This window comes from Aristolochia californica, unplaced genomic scaffold (assembly GCF_029961685.1).
Source record: "Aristolochia californica isolate CCGP_79_NKW_82.1479 unplaced genomic scaffold, dmAriCali1.0.hap1 SCAF_11, whole genome shotgun sequence".
Lineage (NCBI taxonomy): Eukaryota > Viridiplantae > Streptophyta > Magnoliopsida > Piperales > Aristolochiaceae > Aristolochia > Aristolochia californica.
In genome coordinates, this window is record NW_027181782.1 from 8,021,337 (window position 1) to 8,036,747 (window position 15,411).

A 15,411-nucleotide genomic window follows, 5' to 3' on the forward strand; every position below is an offset into this window, starting at 1 on the left:
TTTGTGAGCAGTACATAGATATAAGTTTGGGGATGATCGTGAATTAAGTGTTCCTCCCTTTTGTTTCACATTCTTCTTCTCTTTCCCTCTCAACTTCATCTTCCTCCTCTATGACATACACCTTTCTCTCTTCAATCTTCTTTCAATCACTCACCTCCCTCACTATAAGGTTGAATCTCATGTAAATTTGTCTTAATGAGGTCCTAGAACTTGATATGGTATTAGACCAGGGGTTCTAGGGTTTCAGGTAACTTCTCAACTTGCCTACTTTATGAGGATATCGTCCTTTTTTTCAAAAGGTGATGATTTTATTGAGAGCAAAGGAAAAACAACAAAAACATTAAGGAAGCATTCCCCTCACAACAAGAGATTGCAAGATGGTTCCTCATTTAGCACAAGAATTAACAGCAAAATTCGTTGATCAGGGAACATGAAACCAAATACAAGAAATAGAAGATACAATTTCAGAAATATCCAAAAACAAAATATCAATGTCGCCACAAAGGGTCCAAAGGGGTAGAGCACCAGTCAATCACAACTCCCAAGTCTCCTTTGATGATGAAATGCCCACATAATCGATCGCAGAGGAGAATAAGGCCATGTAGGACACTAGAGAGATCCGCAATTGTGGAGTCAATCACACTAAGAGACCCAGAGTAGGATAGAAGAGTGGTCCCATCCGCATTACGAAACACACCTCCGTAACCCGCAAGCCCAAAACAACAACCAAGAGCACTTCCATCAAAATTTAGCTTAATGACCTTGAGGTGGAGGGGGGGGGGGGGGGTTGCTGCCATCCAATTAGCACAAGCTCTAGAAGGGCTAGTCATCATAGCAATCTCACTCCAATTAGTGCTGAGAGGGATGTTCACAAGATTAACAAATTCCCTCCAGGTACGGAGCCAAGTTAGAAATAAGACCAGTGCTAGTGCAAATGACCTCCTCAACAGTGTTGGATTTGCAGTTGAACCGACGATTATTCCTTTCTCTCCAGAGGCACTAGGGTATGTGGGTGGTGCGAGCCAATAGAAGAAGTCTACCAAGTAAGGGGTTGAGGCACACAAGGGATAAGTGACACATTCCGAGCAGGTCATGAGGGAAACAAAACTGGAGTCCCAATCTGCCAAGGAGGGAGGTAAAAACATGCCAAGCTAAGGGGCAATGAAGGAGAAGATGGCTAACAATTTCTTCCTAAAGATTGCAGAAAAGGCACAAAGGTAAGGGATGACATTTCCACACCTTCAAAGATTGTCAGCGGTGAGAATTTTATTGAGACAAACACTCCATAAGAAGATTTTGACTTTGTGGGGGGCCATAAGGCACCAAACAAAAGCGACATCATGCTCACTGCGGGGGCCCGTCCATCCCATAATGTGTTTATACACCATAGAAAAACTCCCACTAGCTTCAGGTAGCCAAATCATTCATGGGGCCTAATTTTTACATTGCTAAGACTCTCAATAAGATTGCAAGAAGCCAAGGCTTCCTACTCAGAAAGACCCTACGGAAATGCAGCTTCCAAGAACCAAAGCCCCAAGCTTCAGCCACAGTCAAGTTACGGTGTACTGTGAGCTGCAATAGTGATTGAAAGAAGGTGATAATAGGTTTGTTCCCGCACCACCAATGAGACTAGAAATCCAAACTAGTGTTATTACCCACAAAGAAGTGGATTGCTTAAAGGAATACAGCAAGGAGGCTAAAAATGGATCTCTAGATTGGAGATAGGCGCTGTCATCTGCCATCCAGAACCCAAGAAGACTGAGTGATCCGAAGCTTTGTGAGAACCATGGGCTTCAACATAGCAGCTGATACAGAATTAATTTTCCATAACCATTTGAGTAACATGGCCTGCCCCATATCCTTAGTTTGCCGAACACCGAGGCCCCCAAAGATCTAAGACATACACATGTCTTTCCATCGCACTAAGTGATACTTGAACTCATTGTTGGCTCCTCTCCATAAGAAACGCTTCTTGATGGTATCAATGCGACAGCAAATGGAGGCAGGGCAAGATAGGAATGAGAGGAAATAATTTGGCAAACCCACAATGCAAGAGTTAAGGAGGGTCAGTCTTTGATAGAAGTCTTCCCGACTAGGTGGATAAACCGCCTTTCGAGGCACTCAATGATAGGATCCCAGAGCCCCAGACACGGCCTAGTGTCAATCAGAGGAAGCCCAAGGTAGATAGTAGGGAGAGTGGAAACAGCACATCCCAAAGTGTCAGCCATAGAATGAAGTAAATCAGAATCAACATGGTATCCAAGGATGATGATTTTGCTCCAATTTATTTTCTGCCCTGATGTGAGCTCAAAGAGATCAAGAAGAGCCTTGATCCGCAAGACTTGCACAAGGGTGCCCATGCCAAAACATATGGTGTCATCAGCAAATGGCAACAGGGGTATGTCGAATTCCTCGTGGCTGGCAATCTCACTAAGCCACTCTACTCCTTTTGCCGAATAGACCAAAGAGGATAAATACTCAACAATGACGTTAAAGAGAAGGGGGGATAATGGATCACCCTGTCTGATGCTCTAGATCCCTTAAAATAGCCGCAAACTGTGTCGTTAAGGAGAAGGGAGTAGGAGGTAGAAGCAATGTAACTGCATATCCAAAATCTCCAAATCACTCCAAATCCCATACGCAAATTGCTCAACCATGGATAGTTGCAAGACCATTTGTCAAAAAAGATAAGTGTCTTGCTTGTTTGTATACATGGGATAGGTCGTACTACTACTGCTGTGTCTACTTCCCATGTGAGTCTCGTTTTTTTACAGGGCTTCACCATTGCTTGCTTCCTACCGCATAAATTTGCTCTGGTTTGCTTGCTTCCTGTTCCATGTACACCACTTGCAAAGAATTTTTTATTTTTTTTAGCTGTGTCTTTGTTGCATCGCCTATTATGAACATTACTTATGTTCATGCCATGAACTCCTATTTTCTGTGCTGCATAAATTGTCTCTGATTTGAGTAAGAGCATTGTCACAATCTCCCTAGTGTTAATCTCCTATAAGCGTATAAGTTGTTGGATAACTTCCGAAGATAAATGGCTATCAAGCAGAGATAACTCCGGCAAATAACTCAGCACCAGATAGTAAGCCACCAGCTGGAAGATAAGGCACCCGCACTCTTCCAAAAATAGAATAGCGCCAACGAAGCAGAGAGCAATACTGGGGAGTTGGCTCAGGATGGAAATTGGACACGAATTTGCAGCAGTCAACAGCTGGATAAACAGCAACAGAGCAATATGACTTCCAGAAGGGAGAAATGCCAACAATTTTCCAAAAATAATCTCAACTTGCCAGCATAGTAACGAAGTCGACTTCCGACGGCAATACCAAAAAGATACGAGATTGCAGCAAATATTCCCTCCAGGTATGCTATCAGCTGGAAGATTTCCAGCAGAATACGATATAGATAAGCCAACTAGCCGATCAGAGTTACGAATATGGAATTTCTGTTGGATTGGTTATCTTTCCAAGTCAAGTGAGCAGAGTTTTTTGTCCAGCAAAATATGCCAATATGCCAACCAACCAAATCTTGCTGCCAAGTCCAGCAACTTCCGCATGCTCTGGTGCTGGGAAAAAATTCACAGTCGTAAGTTCTCTCTATGCTGGTATTGAATTGAATGCCCTGTTTTCAGACCGGAATGTACAAGTGATGAGTTCCGAAGAGTCCTCCGTATCTTGTTCCGAAACATTTCATGAGCAGAAGTGCAGAAGTGAAGGTGAAGCAACCAGTAAAACGGGTACCAGGACTCCTTGATCAAGCATTCTGGAATTGAGACAAAATGGCTTCAAAAGGAATAGCCTATGTTGCATTTTAAAGTCAGTCTCCAGCTCTCCGAGATTACAAAGAACATTCTCCAAGACATGAATAAGCAGTCCTTAAGTGCTTAGGCTTTGATGTGCTTAAGCTCTCAACATTCAGCGATGAGCTGATAGAGTCTCAACAGGCAAATCAATTTTTCAATGGTTGGCGTATTATAAACATACAATACTCATATACCGAGCACATTAGCATCCGATTAGAAGTAATAAGCAGTTATAAAACTAAAGCATGAAGTATCAACTACTTCAGAATCAAGAACAAGAGATAAACTTATCTTTGTCATGCAGTTCCTTCATGCCAAATTCTACAAAATCATAGCTAGGAGTCCTGAAAATCAAAGCTTTGATACCATGTTGATTTTCAAGACTCCATGGATTACATCTTTGGTAAAGAAGAGAACACACGTTGGAGAGAAAAGAGGAGGAAGAATGGAGTTATGGACTTGGTCCAAACCCTCCCCCTTAAACTCAATTTATAAATGATAAAAGTTCATTTAAAAAAAAAAAAATGATAAAAGTACAATATTACAATTATACCCTTCACCCTAGTAAGAGTGAAGAAGAGACAAGAAACATAAACTAATTACATCAATGACACTTTAATTACATCACATCTTCAACATTGCCCCTATTCCTATGGAAGATATTCCTATTTCGATTCTTGATGCTATTGCAAAGAAGCCGCTACAAGTATATCACAGACAAAAAGTGACTCAAGATAAAGTTGTTCCCTCTCTCACACCGGAACAAGAACCCACTTTATCTACTGATCCTGAGGTAAGTGATCTACACATGCCCCTAGCCCTTTGGAAGTTGTTAGAAAAGGTACTCAGTATCTTCGTCTCACTTTGTATCGCTTAATTCTCTGTTTGACCGATACAGACAATTTGTTGTCTTTGTCCTCTTGTACTATTCCTTCGTCTGTGCAAGCTACACTTTCTTGTTCTCAATGAAAGACAGCTATGGATGTTGAGATGGAAACACTATTGGATAGGGCACCTGCTGGTTGTGTAACCTACCCGCTAGTGCTACAATTGTGTGTTGTAGATGGGTATATACTATGAAGTATAAGCCGACGAATTTGTTGAACAGCACAAGACTCGATTGGTAACCAAGGGCTACACACAAACATATGGGATTGATGTGTTTGAGACCATTTTTCCGTATTGCCCGTCTACTTCAATTTGGATCTTGATGTTTGTTGCAGTCAACCAGGGGTAGTTGTTGTGTCAGCTTGATATTAAAAATGCCTTTTAGTATGGTGAGTTAGTTGAGGAAGTCTATCAAAGCAACCTCTTAGGTATGTTGTTCAAAGGGAGACTAACAAAGTATGCCGACTAAAAAAAGTAATATACGGTCTCAAACAAAGTCCCCGAATATGGTTTGAGAAATTTAGTCAAGTGGTCATGTCTATTGGATTCGTCAAAAGCCACTATGACTACTCACTCTTTGTCATGAGGAGATCATCTGGTATTGTGATACTACTAGTATATGTAGACAATATTATATTATCTAGCAATGATGTAACATGCATTGAAGAGGTAAAAGCACATTTGGCAAAGCATTTCAGACTAAAGACATAGGGTCACTAAAATACTTTTTGGGTATTGAAGTAGCTAGAAGCAACGCCGGTTTGGTACTGTCTCAAAGGAAATATATCACAAACATGTTACATGAGTATGGATTGTTGGGTGCTAAGCCTGTTGAAACTCATATGGAGGTTGGACATGACCTTCATGATGAACAGAGTGATGAACAGAGTGATGAATAGAGTGATGAACAGAGTGATGAACATCGCAATGACACAATATAATGTCAGTTAGATGGAAAACTCATATATGCTACTGGAACTCGTCATGACATATCCTTTGCTATCAGTGTTGTTAGTTAGTTCATGGAATGTCTATTAGAAATTAGATGCCCTAATTCAATACTGACGAGTCACAGAAGAAAAAATAATCATGCACGAAAAACACAAGATTTATACAGGTTCACCTCAAGGTGAGACTACGTCCTATCTTCTGTCGCTGCAATATTTCACTATGATGATGAAGTAGTTTACAAGAGAAATCGCACGTACTCGTGTTTTTTTCTCTAACCTCTCTCAACTGCAACTAATGATGCTCCTCTAACAATAAACCCTAACAACGGCGCCCCCAAATATAAAGAGAAAACTAAGGAAACCAAATTACAAGTGTGAAATCCCCAAACTACCCTTAATGAAACAACAGCCAATATATCGTGGACCTTTCGGAGGCTCCAACCCCCACAGGGACCTTACCACGAAGGTCGATCCGTGTACCGACTCAACATAAGGCGTTAATTAGGCCCCACAACTTTTTTTTTTTAAATGATGCTGAATTTTATTATGAGAGCTCAAACAAGCATATTACAAGAGGAGAAGCCTTCCCAAACAATGAGAGATTGCTAGGAGGTTCCGAATTTAGCCAAGTTATCAGCCAAATAATTGGCTAATCTAGGAATGAGGTTCCAATTACAATGAATGGATGACACAATATCAGCAATACAATCAGTGATTGGCCAGTGGCGCCAAGGAGGGGAGCTATCTTTTGAACACCAGCTGATGACAGTCTTTGAGTCACCTTCAATAATGAACTTGCCATGAAGTCGCTCTTTAAAGATTTGGACGCCAAATAAAAGAGCACTCACTTCAGCAGTATTTGAATTAACAATACCCACCGGCCTTGCATAGGATAGAATAGGGTCTCCATTGCTGTCTCTGAAAACACCACCAGCTCCAGCCGGCCCAGGACAGCCTAAAACACTGCCATCAAAATTGAGTTTGGTGCAGTCGTAATGGGGAAGATCCCAGGTGGCCATAACTGGATTCCTACAGGGGCCCGCCATGTGCGCGATCAAGCCCCAATTTTCTCGAAGGGAGACGCCCGATAGAGAAGCAAACTCCTTCCTAGAATGTAGCCAACTCGAGATAAGGCCCACTACCTGAGAAGCTATATTATCCGGGTTGCTAGCCTTGGAGTTGAATCTCCGGTTGTTTTGCTTGAGCCATATACACCATGGGACATGCGCAAGGCATGCCAAGAGAATTATCTTGCCCAACTTAGGAAGGCATATCCCCATAACCATCTCAAAGGTTCCGAAAAGGTCCTAGTGAAGTCCCATTTGGAGACCAATCTTCTGAAATATCTTCATCCAGACTTGCCAAGAAAAGTCGCAATGTAAGAGAACATGCTGGACTGTCTCGTCGCACACACCACAAAGGGGACAAGTGCGATCGAGGGCAGTGTAACCTCTTTTATGGAGGTTGTCAGAGGTGAAGATTTGTTCCCTGATGGTCGTCCACACGAAGAATTTGATTTTACTAGGCGTTGAGAGCTTCCATGTCAGGTTTGCCTTGTACTCATGCATGTTATAATCTTGTTTTCTAATTTGGGAGTAGGTGGATGCAACTGTGAATCGACCATTAATGTCGGGCTTCCATGTCAGTTTATCAACTGCATACTCACGAATAGTAGTGTTGCAGAGTCTGGAGAGGAGAGAGCAAAAAGTTGTAGTTTCCTCATCATTTAATCCCCGACGAAACGTGAGACTCCATGAGCGATCTCTCCAAGAATCAGCCACTGAGCAAGAGAGGTCCCTCACCACCCTAAAGAACCCAGGGAAATCCTCGGAGAGGGGGCGAGGGCCGCACCATTCATCCGACCAAAAGAGGGTCCTTCCGTTGCCTGTGTGAAATGAAGTTGCATCTCTGAATATTGGGAGGAGCTTTTGAATTGATTTCCATATCGGGGATAGAAGGCGAGAAGCACCATCCTCCCTCCACCAGGCACCCAAAGGTTGAAGATAGAACTTGACCATATCGCCCCATAGGCTGCTATGCTTGATGTTGAAGTTCCAAATCCATTTGAGCAAAAGGGCATTGTTCATCTCCTTCGTAGGTCAAATGCCTAAACCACCCCGATTGCGGGGCTTGCAAATATCCTTCCAACTCACCAAATGATATCTGAAGGTGTCCTCTGATCCTCTCCAAAGGATACGTCAACGGATGGCGTCAATCCTGTTGCAAACGGAGGCCGGACAATGCATGAATGATAATAAATAGTTTGGCAATCTTGCCAAACAAGACTTGAGGAAAGTGAGTTGCCCAGTAGTAGATAAAAGTTTGCCCCTCCAAGTAGCTAGCCTCTTCTCAAATTTCTCAATGAGGGGGGACCAAAGCGTCGCCGAAGGCCGAGAGTCAAAGAGTGGTAGTCCAAGATATGTAGCTGGCAAATTTCCCACTGAGCACCCCAAATAGTCAATCATACCCTGAAGCACCGGTGAGTCGATATGATAAGCCTAGGAGGGTGGTTTTCTTCCAGTTAATATTCTGACCAGAAACGAGTTCAAATAGTCCCAATATAATACGCAGTTTTCGGATTTGATCCATAGTACCAACCCCAAAGCAAATTGTATCGTATGCAAACTGAAGGATCGGCACATCAAAGGTTGCACAGTCCGTTGTGGGGAGGAGTCAACCTAGATTTTTGGCCGAATAGATCAAAGATGATAGGTATTTCGCTACCACATTGAAGAGCAAAGGGGAAAGGGGGTCTCCCTGTCTAATTCCTCCGGTCCCTTAAAATAACCACAGGTCGTTCCATTGAGAAGAACGAAGTAGCTTGCAGAGAAGATGCAACTTTGAATCCAGAATCGCCATTTTTCCCCGAATCCCATCTTTCCCAGGAGAATGTCCAAAAGCTTCCAGTTAACTCTGTCAAAGGCTTTCTCAAAATCAAGCTTTAGGATGAATTTGGGAAGTTTTAAAGCCTTGAAATGGTGGATGAGCACCTGACATGCCATGGCCGAGTCTAATATATTTTTTCCCATGATAAAAGCACTCTGGCCATGATGAATGGCAATAGGGAGAACCGCCTTGAGGCGATTGGCAAGGAGGCACACAAGCACCTTGTAGGCACTGGTGGTGAGGCTGATCAATCGAAAGTCAGAAGGAATTTCTGCCCCTTCTTTTTTAGGGATGAGGGTAATAAATGAAGCTCTGATGCTCCTATAACTGATGCCATGCTGATAGAACGAGTGGACTATGCAGGCAATATTGTCTATGATGCAGGGCCAGCATCTGCAATAGAATTCCCCATTGAAACCATCCGGGCCCGGAGCACAATCTAAAGGAAGACCCAATGCTGCTTTTTCAATTTCCTTACTGGTGAAAGGGAGCTCAATGAGTCTAGCTGCGGTCGAAGGAATAGCCTAGAGATGAACCCTTTCGAAGAAAGGACGAACTAGCTGGCCACCAGAGTATAATTCTGCAAAAAAGTTCACTAGTGAGTCTGAAATAAGGGATCGATCCAAGGTACTCTCACCATTGACGCTGAGCGTGGTGATGCGGTTGGCTCTTCTCTGAGCAGAGGCAACTGCACGGAAGAATTTAGTATTGGCATCCCCCTCAATGAGCCATTTAAATCTTGCACGCTGCTTCCAGTGCACGAGTTCACTATGAGCAAAGGACTGCATTTGCCCTTGGAGGGCGTATCTCTAAGTAACTTTTGACGAAGAGAGTTTTCTAGATTCCTCTTCAAAGTCAAGAGTGAAAATCTGAGAAAGGACAGCGGCTCTCTTGACTGAGAAGAGGCCTTTTCTCGTAGAGGCCCATGATCGCAGCAACAACTTCAGCATCTTGAGCTTGGCTGGGAAATTCCACCCAATCGGGCCCGCCACCACCATCCTCTCCCAGAAGGACTAGATAGAGGAGACAAAAGAGGGGTCCGCCCTCAAGCATTGTTGAATCTAAAAGGGGGGGGAAGGGGAACTGCTGAAGTGGGTATCTACCATAATCGGCTAATGGTCGAAAACAACCCTATTGAGGACTTTGCTTGTGGCATTGCTGTATAACTAAAATCAATCGTTGTTGGCTAAGAAGCGGTCAAGCTTGGAGAGGACTGGGGGTTGTCTGCCGTTTGACCAAGTGAAGGTCTTCCCAGATAGGGTAACCTCATCAACATCCCAGCTGCCAATAAAGTCTACAAATAACCTCATGGAGGTAGTGATTCTCCGAGAGGGCGGGGATTTCTCATGGCAGAAGCGGGTAACATTGAAGTCTCCCGCAAGCATCAGAGGAATGGGCCACCTCTGCAAGTACTCACAAGGTCATTCCAGGATGTCTCTCATGATGTCTAGTAGGACCATACACACCCACAAGGCACCAAATGCTCCCCAATCCTTTGTCTCTCAATTTAATTCCAAGGGAGTAAGTGCCACAACAGCGATCGAGCACCTCAATGATATTAGAACTTAACAGTGTCCTCGCAAGGTTCACATGAAAGCTACCAATTGGATCTTGAGATATCTGAAAGGGTCACCCAAAAAGGAATATTCTTTCAGCCTTATAATCACATGAAGATAGAGGCCTTCTCAAGTGCCGATTATGTCGGGTCTAAGCTTGATCGAAAGTCTACCACAGGTTATTATGTCTGTTTGGGAGGTAATATGATAAACTGGGAAAGCAAGAAACAAAATAGTGTAGCTCGTCTCAATGCTGAAATTGAGTATACAGCAGTGGCTCATATAGTCAATGAGTTTATGTGGGTAAGATCTGTAATCAGAGAATTGAACCTATAACAGGAGAGACCTATGACCATGTACTGTGACAATCAATTGCTATATTCATTGCTAGAAACCCAATATTCCATGAAATGACTAAACATATTGAAGTAGTTTGTCACTTTATTCGAGATGTTATGATGAAAAATGAAGTTTTAACTCCCTATGTGCAATCAGGTGATCAAATTAAAAATATGTTTACTAAAGCACTTGGTAGAAGTGAACTCGGGGTATTTTGTAGCAAGCTGGGCCCCAACTTAAGGGGGGTGTTAAAAAATGTATTGAAGGCAATATCATCATTTTGCGCTCACCATACAGTCTAGCAGTTACACTACCTTGTTCTAGGTGTTTAATTTTATCTCTAGTTCAATTTTCATGTAATTTGAACATGTAAAAAGATATAAGGGTTTAAGTGGTTTTAAGTGAAGGGGCATTTTTATAATTTTTATTTCAAAACTTTAAAAACAAGCCTGGACGTCAAGCTCCACCCCCAACTAGAGCCTTTCTAGCGCTCTGAATTCTACCATTTTTTCTCACTTTCTCTCTCTCTCTCCAAAACCCTAAAGTTCACTCTTTTATAATGTCTATGGTCGATGGCTCCCAAACTTGAGTTCATGCAACTGGGTCTTCTATCCTACAGCACATTTCCCACTTTCCAATGAAGTCTTACGTCCGCTTAGCCAATTGAATCAAAAGCTTCAATGTTGTGTCACCTTTTTCTCTTCTTATTGCAAACCGAACAGGTTATTGGTGACAACCATAGGGATAGTGGTCTTCATTTTTCTGGATAGTCAGGTGGTTACAATTGTGGCTTCATTTGATAATGTAGCCTTCCATTAGCACAATTGAATTGGACACTCGTACTCAAAAGCTTTGGATGATTTAATTCCCTCTTCACAATCAGTTTTAGTTTTAAATTGTGATTTTTTTGAGTTAGGTAAACATTATAAGATCACCTTTCCTCCACGTACTTGGGACAGGAGGAATAGTCTGTTTTGTCTAGTTCAATCTTATGTTTAGGGGCTAATAATTTTGTCTAATGTTACTCAATCCAATATTTTTGTTACTTTTGTGGATGATTGTACATGTGTCATTTGACTTTATTAAATAAGGAGATCATTTTGAAGTTTTTTCTATCTTAAAATCCTTTTGTGACATGATCGATACTCAATTCAATCCCAAAATTGAAGTCTTTTTATCCAATAATGTTGGGGAATATCTCTCCTTCCAATATCAATCTTTTTGTAGTAAGCATGTCAAAGTGCATCAAGCTTCTTGTGTTTACACACCTCAACAATATGGTGTGACTGAACAAAAAAATAGGCACCTATTGGAAGTGGCACATGCTTTGTTACTATCTATGCATATTCCCCAATTCTATCGGCCATATGTTGTTCTTATTAGTCGCATGTCTTCCAATGTCCTTAACCATACCTTAGTTGGCCCGAAGTGTATTTGGATGTACTTGTTTTGGTCACAGTTTGTCATTAGGATGAAATAAGTTTGATACTTGTCTCTTTGAAATGCATCTTTTTGGGATACTCATGTAATCAAACAGATACATTTGTTATCATCCCACCTTAAAAGAATTCTTCACTTATACAGATGTTACCTACTTTGAGGTTCACCTTTTTATTTCAAAGTTTTCTCCTCCAAATTTTATTGCATCTCCAGGTATATACCCAAACCAGTTTTTTTTTTTTTTGAAAGAGACAAATTCATTAAAACCAGAAAAAAAACAAGACATTGTTTGGCGTATACCCAAACCAGTTGTACCACTTGATCAAATCGTTAGAGATGCCCACATCAATGCCCAAGCCAAACACTGTTATTCGATAGCCCGATCCATCACCAATGTCATTTTGGCATCTCCAGAGATAAGTATTTCTCCCCCCTCTAATGTTTTTTTATGGTCCCTCCTTTGATGACAAACTCCTTGCCTTACAGAAGCAACTATGCTCTTATGTTCAAAAGAAAGCAAGTACTTCTCATCCGACTAATTTATTTCCACTCACCGCTTGTGTCTAAGTTGTTGTACATTTACTGCAGACATTGTCCTATGTTTTAATTTCCCAAACATAACATAAGTGTTGAATCATCCGAAGTGGCGTGTTACCATGGAAGAAAAAAGGTTTCCAACTATGACAATCAAAGATGGGATTTTGACTACACTACTTCCTGACAAGTAGGGTGTCAAATGTCGATGAGTCTTTAAAATGAAACATAATTCTAATTGCACTGTGACTCTCCTTAAAGCTCGTTTGGTAGCTTAAAGCCTATAGATTATTGTACAATATTGATTATGAGAAGTTTTCTCCAATGGCAAAGCTGAATTTGGTAAAAGAGTTCTCATCACTATGGCTGCGTATTTTCATTGGGTTCTTCGTCAACTTGATGTTATCAATGTTTTTTTGTATGGTGATCTGATTGAGGAGGTATACAAGCCAACTACCTAGTTTTGTGGTAGATGGGAAGAATGTGTGTAAGCTAAAGAAGTATATCCATGGGTTAAAGCAATCCTCGCATGTATGGTTTGAGTAGTTCAAGTTAGTTGCTTTAAATTTGGTTTGAAAAGGAGTGTCATGGACCATTTTGTCATTGTTAAGAGGATGAGAGGTAGAGTGGTGCTTATGGCTGTCTATGTCGATACCATTATTCTCAATGGCAGATATAAGAAGAAACATAGAAAATGAAGGCTGGTTTTTTTATAAATTTTCAAACTGAGAACCTAGGCTTATTGAAGTATTTTCTTGGGGTTGGGGTACTACAGTCTTGTCATGGGATCTCGTCCCAAAGCAAGCATTGTCTTAAACCTCTTATGGAAGACAGGGATGCTCAGTGTCAGCCAATGGAGCATCCTATGGACCCGAATCTGGAAGTGTTTTGTCGTAAGGATGTTGATCCAAAGAAATTTCGGTGATTGGTTGGTAAGTTGATCTATCCCACTTTAACAAGGCCACAGATTTGCATTCCCTTTCTGCATTATTAGTGAATTCATGCACAAACCATAGCTTTCTTATTAGCATACGTTAGAGAATTTTAAAGCTATTTCAAGAAATCTTTCCGACAAAGGCTGTTTTATAAGTCCCATGGTCATGTGATCATAGATGGCAATGCAAATGTTGACTAGGTAAGATCAGATGATAAAAAGAAACATTGAGGCAATTCCCCCTTTTGTTGGAGGGAACCTTGTTACACGGAGAAGTAAGAAGCATAGCATTGAGGCCAAGTCTAGTACAAAGGTAGAATATCAGGCTTGGTTGATGTAGTATGGTAGCTACGATAAAAGTCCTTGTTAGAGAAGTTGGGATTTCCTATGACAGATCTTATGGAGCTCCATTGTGATAATCAAGTTGTGATCCATATTGTACACAATCCAGTTTTCCATAAGCGCACTAAACACAAGCACTTATCCTTTTGCTAGGGAAAAAGTGATAGCAAGAATTGTTAGCATCAAGTTTCTTCCATCCAAGAAATAACTTGTCGATATCTTCAGCAAAACAGTCTAGTCCAAACTGATGCATGTTCCAAGCTGGGTATTTTTTCATTTATTTTATTCTATTTTTGAAAATGAGATGTTTTTTTTATGTTCTCCCGCTAGCTTCAAGGGGAATGTTAGAGAGCTTATGTTATGTAATATTTCTTTGCCTTATTGCTATCTTGTATTTACTTAATTACCCTCAGAACTAGTTAGAGTTTGGAGGGGATTTCGGGCACTTATGTTTTTTTGTGAACAAGTTACGAGGGACTCGTGAATTAAGCTTTCCTCCACTCTCAGATACACCTTCTCGCTTCACTCTTCTTTCTATCACTCACCTTTTGTTTGAAAAGGCTATCACTCATCTCACTCACCAAAAGATTTAACCTCACGTAAATTAATCATAATGAGGCCCTAACTTGACAGTGAGAAAAACCTGACATAATTTAAATAACAGAAAGCTCTGAAGGTTCCAGCTCATCAAGAAAATGCCGCACCGCCTCTACAATTGCAAATGCAAGCACCCAATTTCTACTTCATCTACCCAAACCAGATCATAAAAAAAAAAAATTTAGCATTAACTTTCTCTCACGTGCACGAAAGACGGTACAATTAACTTGGCCCCAAGACTGGAAAAACGACCCTCTACCTGAGCTGCTAGTTTCTTATAGAAGTACCCCCTAGCCCGACCTCGTTCGGCTAGATGTCTTAATTTAGCCAGCAAGAAGCTTAATGCAGGCATTGCACGCAGCAACGGGAGAATGGAAAGAAATAAAAGATGAAATCAAAGGGGAAGAGGGGAACTGAAAATAACTAGAGCAACAGAAATTAGAAGACTGGTCATGCGTCTACCTCACAGCTCCTGATCTGCCAATGGCTTGGTGTTTTAAAAGAGGTCAGTAGTCCGTGGCCCTATGTCGCCGGCGCAGACTGCCTGTTCAAACCAAGGAGGAAGCAGAAGTAGGAGAAGACGAAGACAGGTGAGAGAGATTTATAACGCCGCATTATTTTGACTTTCGAGTCCAACTCTTACGTGTCAGCTGTCTGCCTGTTAGCTCACGGCACGGGTTTCTCTTCATTATGGCAAATTTTACGGATTAAATATAGTTCATATATCACATATTGTATATTTGTTATTCACACGAGCCCGTTAGTGACCTTGGGAAGAGATTTATATTATAGGAAAAGCTGAAAATATTTTTCTTAGGATATATATTTTATAAAAACCTTCGGATAAAATTTTATTAGTATCTTACTAGGAAATTACTTAGAAAAATTTAAAATTTTCTAAGGAGAATTAAATGGACTTGTTAGTATATTTTCTAAAGAAATAAATAAAAATTAATAATCAATCTCATACATTATCATATTTATCTAATTTTTTTAATAAAAATATTAAATACAAAATTATCATGAAAAATTATCTTGTATTGAAAATATTACAGCATCAATGAGAGGCTTCTCGAGTTCCATAGGAGACTAATTTGGCAAAATAGCTACAGGAGAAGCTCGATTCACTTGGAA

The 15,411-nt window shown here is 41.0% G+C and overlaps 1 protein-coding gene across 1 annotated transcript in view; it reads right to left on the reverse strand.

Annotated features, from left to right (window-relative positions):
- Positions 1–14,830, reverse strand: part of LOC137944148 (transcription initiation factor IIB) — a 46,837-nt gene extending 32,007 nt beyond the window's left edge. Inside the window, exon 1 of the mRNA XM_068789697.1 lies at positions 14,740–14,830. The gene's annotated coding sequence lies outside the window, so the exon portion shown is untranslated. The remainder of the gene's footprint in view (positions 1–14,739) is intronic.
- Between the last annotated feature and the right edge of the window lie 581 nt (positions 14,831–15,411).